This window comes from Sander lucioperca, chromosome 8 (assembly GCF_008315115.2).
Source record: "Sander lucioperca isolate FBNREF2018 chromosome 8, SLUC_FBN_1.2, whole genome shotgun sequence".
In the NCBI taxonomy this organism is placed as follows: Eukaryota; Metazoa; Chordata; class Actinopteri; order Perciformes; family Percidae; genus Sander; species Sander lucioperca.
In genome coordinates, this window is record NC_050180.1 from 4,275,040 (window position 1) to 4,284,943 (window position 9,904).

The 9,904-nt window shown below is 39.9% G+C and overlaps 1 protein-coding gene across 1 annotated transcript in view; it reads left to right on the forward strand.

The window, feature by feature from the left end:
• Positions 1 to 9,904, forward strand: part of gpr39 (G protein-coupled receptor 39) — a 50,632-nt gene that overhangs the window by 39,050 nt on the left and 1,678 nt on the right. The window lies entirely within an intron of this gene.

Sequence of the window (9,904 nt, forward strand, 5' to 3'; positions counted from 1 at the left end):
GACCGCAGCATTCACAACAATGTTGCTGGACGCTTGTCTCACATAGCCAGACATTACTTCACAGTACCGCGGAGTAGCTAACGTTAGAGGCTATATTGACAGTCATAAAAGCCCGTGCTCACGCGGAGCTCTGTACCCAACTGACAGACACACCTTTTCGGCTCAGAATTACTGAAGGAACCCCTAAAAACACAACAACCTCACCGTCCTCTCCACCCGACTGACAGACACACTTCCTCGGCTTAATGTTATGGCAGGAACTGCTAAAACACCACAATCTGATCTGTTGCCTTAATCAGAGTTAGAGCAGTAAAGATAAAGACAGCCTTGTTGGCTAATCAGTAACACGCTGCATCATCTCTCTAAGTGACATTTTAGTGGCCGGTTTAAAGTTTGAACTTTGTAAGTTTTAAACGACAGAACTTACTGCCTAAATGCATCATCCCTGAAGGTTTTAGTGAAACTGGATCAGTGGAGTGTGTGATATTGATAATATCTTACTTAGACAGTTAGTGTCATTTATAAGGATGGAAAGGTTGGCAAGTTTATCTTCAATTGCCCATACAGTGTAGATAACTGACTTTGACTAGTATTACTGACTTTGACTAGTAGTATTATGGCAGGAACTGCTAAAACACCACAACCTCGCCGTCCTCTCCACCTGACGGACTGACACATTTCCTCGGCTTAGATTTAACACTAACGTTAGCTACCTTGCAGTCCTTGCCACACGACTGAACACACTTTATTGGCTTAGAATTATGGCAACAGTCGCTAAGCGCACTGCAAACTCACGGTCCTCTCTTCCCAATTTACAGCCTCCCTCTCTTGGCTTAAAATAACTGAACAGGCTACACGTTGTAAACAGCTGTGGCCCGCTTGCCTGGTCCTCCAGTAACGTTAACAGTTAGGCGCCGTTAGCCAGGACCAGTCGGGATCACTTTACTGGCTGTCTCAATTGTTTTTGAGAGTAACCAACTAGGGTACTCTATAATTCAATGTGAGTACACGAATGTTGAAATGACATAAAATACCCGAGGAGGAAATTAGCCAACTCTGTGTCCTTTTGGGCTCTAAGCTGTCTCCATCTTTCAAATACATCTCCAATATTTACCCAGGGTTTGTAACGTCACTGTTAGAAACATGCCAGGTTTTTTTTAAAGTCGGTAGTCAATCTCCCTTGATCCCGTTCGTTTGTTTGCTGCTTTCATGGCTGTACTAACCTTACAGCTGTAGCGCGCTGGGTTTATGTTTTTACAGGTATATCTGGCAACCCGGCCTGGCTGTCAAACTGGGCCGTTGATAACAACACACAGGCCAAAACACAAACAGACATTCCGTCACGGAATGGAAATTTCAAATGTAGAAATACTTGCATTAGCATTGTTGTCAGCATGTTTCCTTAATATCTGATGACGCATTGGGGTCATTTTTGGATTTATTACAGTAAATATATTACATATTGGACCTTTAAGATTGGGAATTTTTAATAGGGAACTTATTTGGGGAGAAATACACATAAAAAGAAATATAGGTCTTATGGTATGTTTTGGTAAATGTATGCCCATTTAATTTAATTGTAACCATGCCAACCCATATGACCATGTAGGTCGTTTGTTCCTACCCTCTAATATAACCTACAGGAGTGTTTTTCTTAAGCCATCGGATCAATACCTCATACCTAAACGTACCAGTCGCAGTTCTAAACACGTGGTTAACGTAGTGAAGAGGGTGCAGTTTGGTTAGGTTTAGGCAACAAAAGTACTTGGTTAGGTTTAAGAAAAAAATGGTGGTTTGGGTTAAAATAAGTACCTTTGTTACGTAACTTCAGTTCTGTACATAAGGCCTACCATATGGGCCAGGGCAGGGATTTTATGGTGGCCGCCTCCTCAGTTTGGCCTTAGAGTTTTCTCCTCTGCCTCTTTCCTTTTGTGTCAAGTGTCTTTTGTTGAGACAAAGACAGAAATATGCATATTGTTTTCATCAGATATATAAAGCCACACGTACGACTGGTTCTGTTTTATAAATCAGACACACAAGCCTCATTTCCACTCCTGCAGTTCGCCATGAATGGATGCAGATGTGCCCCTAAATTCCTTATTCTGAAATACACGTTTGTTTTAGTTTTTTATAGGGCTGTCAGCATTAACGCATTAATCGCGATGCGATTAAGGGCCGAGCATAATGTGTTAATTTTTTAATCGTATTAATCGCATGCTGCCATTTATTAATTTATTTTCACTTCACTCGGCTTTGCGTCGTGCCTAACAGACTACTATTTTGCTGTACTTCCTCGTAACACATCCTGCTGCTGCAGGAATAGCAGCGCGGATTTCAGTGCCTCATTCTGGTGCCACTGATATGTCTGCTCTTCTCTCTGATACTCTGAAACAGACGTTACAGGCAACAGAAACATTGCTGCACGTGACGCTAGTTAACACTAACAGCAGCTAACGTTAGCCTACTGCTAGCTAGTTAACACTATACTCGACAGCAGCTAACGTTAGCCTACCGCTAGCTAGTTAACACTATACTAGACAGCAGCTAACGTTAGCCTACTGCTAGCTAGTAGCTGGATTAAACACGGTTACAATGCTGACAGCTAACGCTAAACGGTGTAAAGTGTGACTGTGTTTTACTGTAGAGGATTCAACACCGGGATGTAACAATCTGCAGCTGCTGTTGTCGGAAAAACACAGACGGTGCGTTCAATGCAACTTGTAATTTACAGCCTCATGGTGCGTTCAAAGTTGTTAAATGCCCTTTTCCCATCTGGTGGTTGTTTTTGTCATTCAACAGCTATTTACTAGTGAAATAAGTTATTGTTATAGTGATTACATTATTATTAAACATTTAATTTTGACGATATGGCCTTAGCAATAAACAAGCCATTCTTTAATGTCACCAACTGTTTAGTACCCTTCTTTTTTTTAACTTTCTTAAAAAGTATCGGTTCAGGCACCGTTAAGGCACCGGTACCGTTTTAAAAGTGCCGTTTTAGCACCGGTATCCAAACCAAACAATACCCAACCCTAATATTGACTCTAGATTCAAATGTGTGACTAGATAAAATATATAATAAACAAATACAAATCTTAAAATCAAGTTCATAAAGTCATTTTCTTTGCATTCATTTGATTCCCAATCAAGATACACTGGTAAGAATTGCTTTCCATTGTTAATATGTACTTAAAAACAGTTCTGAAATGCAAAATAATAGAATTTTAATCATGTGATAAAACATGCGATTAGTCGCGATCAACTATAGAAATTCAACGATTAATCGCGATTAAGAAAATGTAATCGTTTGAAAGCCCTATTTTTTTAGTGTGGTATTGAATTGGGTATTGCGAATCATGTAATTTTACTGGTCTTGGTATCGACTACCATCGTCCCTAAAAGCTATATTGAATAGGTAACTTATAACTATAGTAGCCCAGAAATTTACGGGCCATACATACAATATACATTTGCGATATACAATATACAATTTCACACTTGTCACATACTCCATAAGGAAGCCTCAAAACAATCAATAAAACTTTCAGTAGGTGACATTTTCAATTACTGAATGCCAATGCCAGATGTACCAATAATGTGTTGGTATCAATCAACCAATCAATCAATCAATCAATCAATCAATCAATCAGTCAAACTTTATTTGTATAGCACTTTAAAACAACCAAAGTAGAACAAAGTGTTGTACAGAAGAATAAATAAAAGACATAAGTAAAAGAAATAAAATTATTAGAAAGTGGAAATAGCGGCAATCTTGCAAAAAATAAAATAATTAATGATAATTGTTAAATCATTGACTGTTTTAATGTCACAGAAAGGTCTATGTCTATTTTGTCAGAACAGATACATTATGCATGATGGAGCAGAGCAGATGACCTTTGATTAACATGAACATTATTTAGAGAGTGCTGTCTTTCCATCACTTTTTTTCTTTCCCTCTTGTTTTCATTGATAAAAAGCCACTGTGACGACGCGGCGAGTGGCCCTGCTAAGCAACAGCATGCATCGCTCTGGTAACAGCAGATTCTTCCTGACAGCTCGATGGGCTAGCCTCTGGTTCCACACCGCAGCTGTGTTTGCACATGTTGAGAGCTGTCATGTGGCTACATTGCTCAGTGAAAAATGAGTGTTGTAGCGAGTGGTAGAAAGTGGAACCTGTGCAGAGAAAACCTGAGTCTACAGCCATGATAGCAGCACTGTGAGACTGTACGGACAGAACTGTGCTTTAAGCTACATGCTAACGTCAGCACACTAACAAGCTCACACTGGCCATGTTAACATGTTGATGGTGCTAGATGAAAAGTTAGAGGATCACCAAAGTTATTACAATTCATCCTGAGGGAAACATGAATATGTGTACCAACTCTCGTGGCCATCCTTCCAATAGTTGCCAAGACATTTGACTTGAAACCATCATGGTGGCGCTAGAGCAGGGGTTTTCAAAGTCTGACGCTGTGTTATTGAAGGACATAGAAGATAATGATATCCAGTTTAAGTCACAACAAATCTAAAAATGTGTGTAATCTACCATGTCTGTGTTCAGATGACAAATTTTGACATAAATTAGGTAAATCAGACTCCAAGAGCTTTAAATGGACTTAATACCCTCCATGAGCTTTGTGTCACAGCCACTGCTGCTCCAACTGCTGACTGTTGATAAGCGACCTGATAAACTTTCCAAACTACACTAACTAAAGTCCAGTTGTTTTAGAACATCAGCATACACGTGTCTCTTTCACCTCCCGCAATATTTTTGCCTCATGGCTCTCGTTTCATTTACATTTTTCTTTCTTATGTAACATTCTTTACATAACATTCTTAACTAATGCCACGAATATTAGTTTTTTTTAACAAAAAACATGATCTTTTACGAAACCTAATTGAGTAGTTTTGTTGCCTAAACCTAACCAAGTACTGTTAGTTTTGTTTGAATTCACAACGGGACTCCCACATCGTTAAAAGTGGTCTAGACCATGCTAGTTACTATGTGAACATTACTATGTGAATGGATGATAACGGCCTTGTGAACCTACTAGTAGGTGTAGCAGGCTCATTCTGATCCAGATCTATGAGGCTGATAATGCTGATTCAATGGAGTGATAACATTCAAAACGGGTGGATTAAAACAAATCTGCCATGACTACTAGGAATGCACGGAATCCATGATTCGGCTTCAGATTCGGCCGAATATTGGGCTTTTTGACTGGGTTGGGTTTCTGCCGAACCTTAGAATTTTTTTCCACCGAACCCTACACTTGCACTACGCGCGCTACGCTGGTCGACGTAATGACGCCGCCGTTGATTACGGGAAGGTGTTTACATAAATGGACCGCTCAATGCAGCAGGCTGTGAGAAAGTGAAAATGGAACTGGTGAGCAGAAAAAGCGTAGTTTGGCAGTACTTTCAGTCAAAAGAAGGCCATTCAAGTCCAGCTACATGTTCAATTTACAATGCTGATTTGTCTCGTGGTGGCGGGGACCCTAAACACTACACAACATCACAGCTGTTACAACATCTGGTATAAAACATCTGAAAGAATACGAGTTGTGCATGAAGAAATCTACAGACAGCAGCCAAAATGCAGCAACTCCAGGTACGGCAAAGGAAGGACAGTCACAGCTAAAAAACTGGTGTTAACTAGTCCCACTTACTCTTTTTTTTTTTTTTACAGTTAAAATAAAATGAAAAATACACTGCTGTGGATGCCGTTTACTTCATTAATGTGTTTGCTGTGTTAATGGAATGAGGATGGGGGTAGGATTCGGTTTCGGATTCGGCAGAATCTTAACCAGTGGATTCGGTTTTCAGCCGAACCCCAAAAATCTGGATTCGGTGCATCCCTAATGACTACTGAGCTGTAGCCAGTGTTCATTCCTCCCAAGTATTTGTTGCACTTCTGAGATCAGTCTACAAATTATAAAGAAATACCTTCACTTGAGGTTACTAAAATCCACCTAATTTCCCCAAAATAACTTGAGGCCATGTCCTTGGCGTCCTCAGTAATAACTATGGCCCTGCATGTCTCTTGCATCTTTGAATAAGACAAACTCAGACATGGGGGTCCGTGTACTTGGTGGCCAACGGATTTTCGTTTTGAAAGGAAAAAAACAAAAACGAAAAACGGCCAGTTTCCCAATTACCATTAGTAAATAGGAAAACAAAAAACGGAAAACAACCCATTATTCGTTTTTTGTTTTGATATTAAAAAACGGAAAACGAAAAACAATCTCGTTATCCGATTGTCTTTGATGTATTTGTAGATGGAACTCGGAAATTAAAATGTGTGTATAAATCTTATTCCTTTGTCAGTACCCGATCCGTACCGCCTGTAAAATCCGTTCTGTGCACTGCCTGATCAGTTTTACGCTTGCGCGAACACCAGCAAACTTCACAGCTCTATGCACGCATTGGCGTAAGGATGTTTGGACATTCCCGGTTACCGGAAGAAAACATTAGACAGTGACAGTAGACCGTTATGATGGCAGAGATGAAGTTTACAAGGTGTTTGCTGGAGTTTCCTAAAGTATCTGTTAATGATATACGGAGGGTCGTCCGGCCATCCAGTACAACACCATGTAGCAAATTAAATAAAGGCTTCAAATTTTACGTTTCGTCATTTCTTTGCAACTTTGAAGGTAATTTGCTAACGCTAGCTAGCCTGAGCTAGAAGCCTTGCTTTGGTGTTATAAGTCATGACTCCGTCCTGCTTCAGGTTAACCATGTTTTAAATAAAGTTTAAGCATGTGTATACCTCTCACTTCATGTGTTTGTACTTTTATGAAAGTATCAGGTAAAAACAGGGCTACAAATGAGATCTCTGTGAGAGACCAGCTAACTCCTAGCAAACTATTATGTAGCTCAATGCTGGACATTTCACCCCTAATTCCGGTCACTTTACTGTATTTGTATTTGTTTAGTATTTGGTTTAGAAGCCTTTATTGGTGATTTTTTACGGTACAAAGTCCTGCTATATACGTACATAGCTAGCTATATATGCTCCGCTATGTCGCGTTAGCATGCAGCTACAATAGTTAGCTATGAGTATGCTAACGTTAGATTGTAGTGGAACGAAGCAGCACTTTCTAACGTCAAAAATCGCAGACCAAACACTACACAATCGGACATGTTTCAGCAGGAATGTGACCCGGAATTGGGGAGAATTTAACAACATTGCCAGCTAAGATGACCGTTAGCATGTAGCTACTATAGTGGTATACAGCAGTGGTGGCTGGGAGAGCTGTCATCCCATCTTCAAAAGGACACTTATGTACGTTTACACTTCATCGCATTAATAATAGACAGTCTATGGTTATTAGTCAAGACGAAGTATTAGGTAAAAACATTAACGTAAACAACACAACAACGATGTCGCTACACGGTTTTGGATCAGTGACAAGTTTCGAATGTTTGTAGCTATGACTATTGTATAATAAAGATTTAATAAAAAAAGATTTAATAAAAAAGTTGTAATGTTTGGTCGTAAAGTGTTGACACATGTTACTTATATACAGTCTATGGTTACAAATCGCACAGGGACATTGTTAGTTTTCTACTACGTAATTATGCGCATCCACAGAACGGATCTTACAGGCAGTACTGGCCAATAAATGCTATTGAAGGGCGGGTCTTGGCGTGGCGGGAGTAACTTCCGGGTCAGGAAAAAAAATACCAATGCAAAATGAAGGAATACGACTTATACACACGTATTTTAATTTCCGAGTTCCATCTACAAATACATCAAAGACAATCGGATAACGAGATTGTTTTTCGTTTTCCGTTTTTTAATATCAAAACAAAAAACGAATAATGGGTTGTTTTCTGTTTTTTGTTTTCCTATTTACTAATGGTAATTGGGAAACTGGCCGTTTTTCGTTTTTGTTTTTTTCCTTTCAAAACGAAAATCCGTTGGCCACCAAGTACACGGACCCATGGGCTGCAGTGATCAAAGCTCGCTGACACTTGTGATTAGCATAAAGTGAGAATCGTTGATCCAACTGAATACAAGCTCCTGCATCCAAAGTCTTTGTGTAGGTGCCTCTCACTAATAATAAACACTGCAGGCGAATATTGTCTACATGTAAACCAATGTGAAGAGGGATCTTCATAACCTACACTTCCCTCTTTATGAAGAGATCTCTTCAAATTTGTTTTACTCTTCACTCAAATCGCACGGTCGGGGATAAATAATTCCCATAGCAGTCTTGGACGACGTTTTTATAAATAATTGTGTTGATATCTGTGTTCCGCAGCAGGAAGTTTTGTTAATGTTTAAAAGGCTGTTTGGTCACAGTGTACTCCCCATTAAAAACACTGCAGGGGAAAAGGATAAACAGCAGATTAGAGAATGAAGATGTGTTAGTCCTTCCAAAGAGTAAGCACATGACTCAGACAAATGAGAAAAGTCAGCAGGCTGGTTTAGAAGTCAGAGACGCCATCCTGTGTCCTGGAAGTCAACACACTGGGTTTCACTTTATCGAATCCGTGGCAAACAATGCATAGCTTACTTAAAGTTGCAGATGCAGGCAACGTTGGTAACCTTTGGTCATTTATTTGGAGCCACTGCAATACAGAAATTCCTATGAATAGGAAAGGATTGGGAGGAATAAAATAAATATGATGAGCCTGATCTCAACCATGTCTTCTTCCCTCTAAAGAGAGAGTGATGCTGTCTGTGTCACAGGCACAGCTCTGACAGTTTGGTGACAGAAGGGAACAGTCTGATGTCAAGACTTTGAGAACAAACGGGTGTCATTGTGCAGAAGTTTCACACAGCACCCTATTAAAGATAAAAGAGAGAAAACTCCTTGGTGAATTGAAGCCCGACACCCCCCCCCCCCAACCACCAGTTTCTGATACCAGACGATGTGACAGGAGCAGTACTGTGTCATTTGTGTTGATTGTTCACTGATCAGTAGCTACTACTCTCATAGGTTTTGTTCATATTGACTCACAAAACACTTACCAGGAGAACGGGTTATGAACTTCTACTTGCTTGCTGAGTATATATTTTGAGAGACAAATACTGCATAACTGTAACCCTCCCTCCCTTCTTGTATTCATTTCTTACAGGAATAGTTTGACAGTTTGGGAAATATTCCTTTTCGGTTACTGGCTGAGACTTAGATGAGAAGATTGCAACAAGTCCTGCAAACCAAAGGACAATATAGGGCATCTATTCCTACCCTCTAATACGACCCATGGGAGCATTTCATAAATTAGCGCCCCAAGCGGTGGCAGGAAATACCACTTTATATCTGAAACCACAGAACATAGCAGTCTCGGTTTTAAACACGCCATTAACATTGTGAAACGGTCGCAGTTTGGTGAGCTTTAGGCACAAAAACTACTTGGTTATGTTTAGGCACCAACACTAGTTAGTTAAGTTTAGAAAAAAATCTTGGTTTGGGTTCAAATCAGACGCTACTTCACTTCTGGTAACGCATGTGACACAGAACGAGACGTAGCTCTATCATAGTTCCATTAAAAAAATTGCTGTTTTAATTTTGTTTTCAAATAGGAATCAAACTCGGTGTCCTGGGTGAAAATCCTGTGTTTGTATGGCTATACGTTGTCACCTTACTTTCTGCTTTTCCTCCTGTCATAACTACTACAGCCACTAGGGGGTGCCGCCATTATAAACGTAAATATGTGTCATAATCAAACTTATGTTTGTTTCTCATGGGAAGGACAGTCTCGAAGATTAATACCACTCTCATTTTTCCATGCTAAATATGAAGCTATAGCCAAAAGATGATACGTCTGGTTTGTTCAATCTGTACGAAAACAACAAGGTGTTTTACAGCAGGTCTGGCTCGGTTCAAAAGTAAAGTCTCTGATGGTTGCCTAGTAACCTATCGATGACAACAAGACTCCAAGAAATCACTTC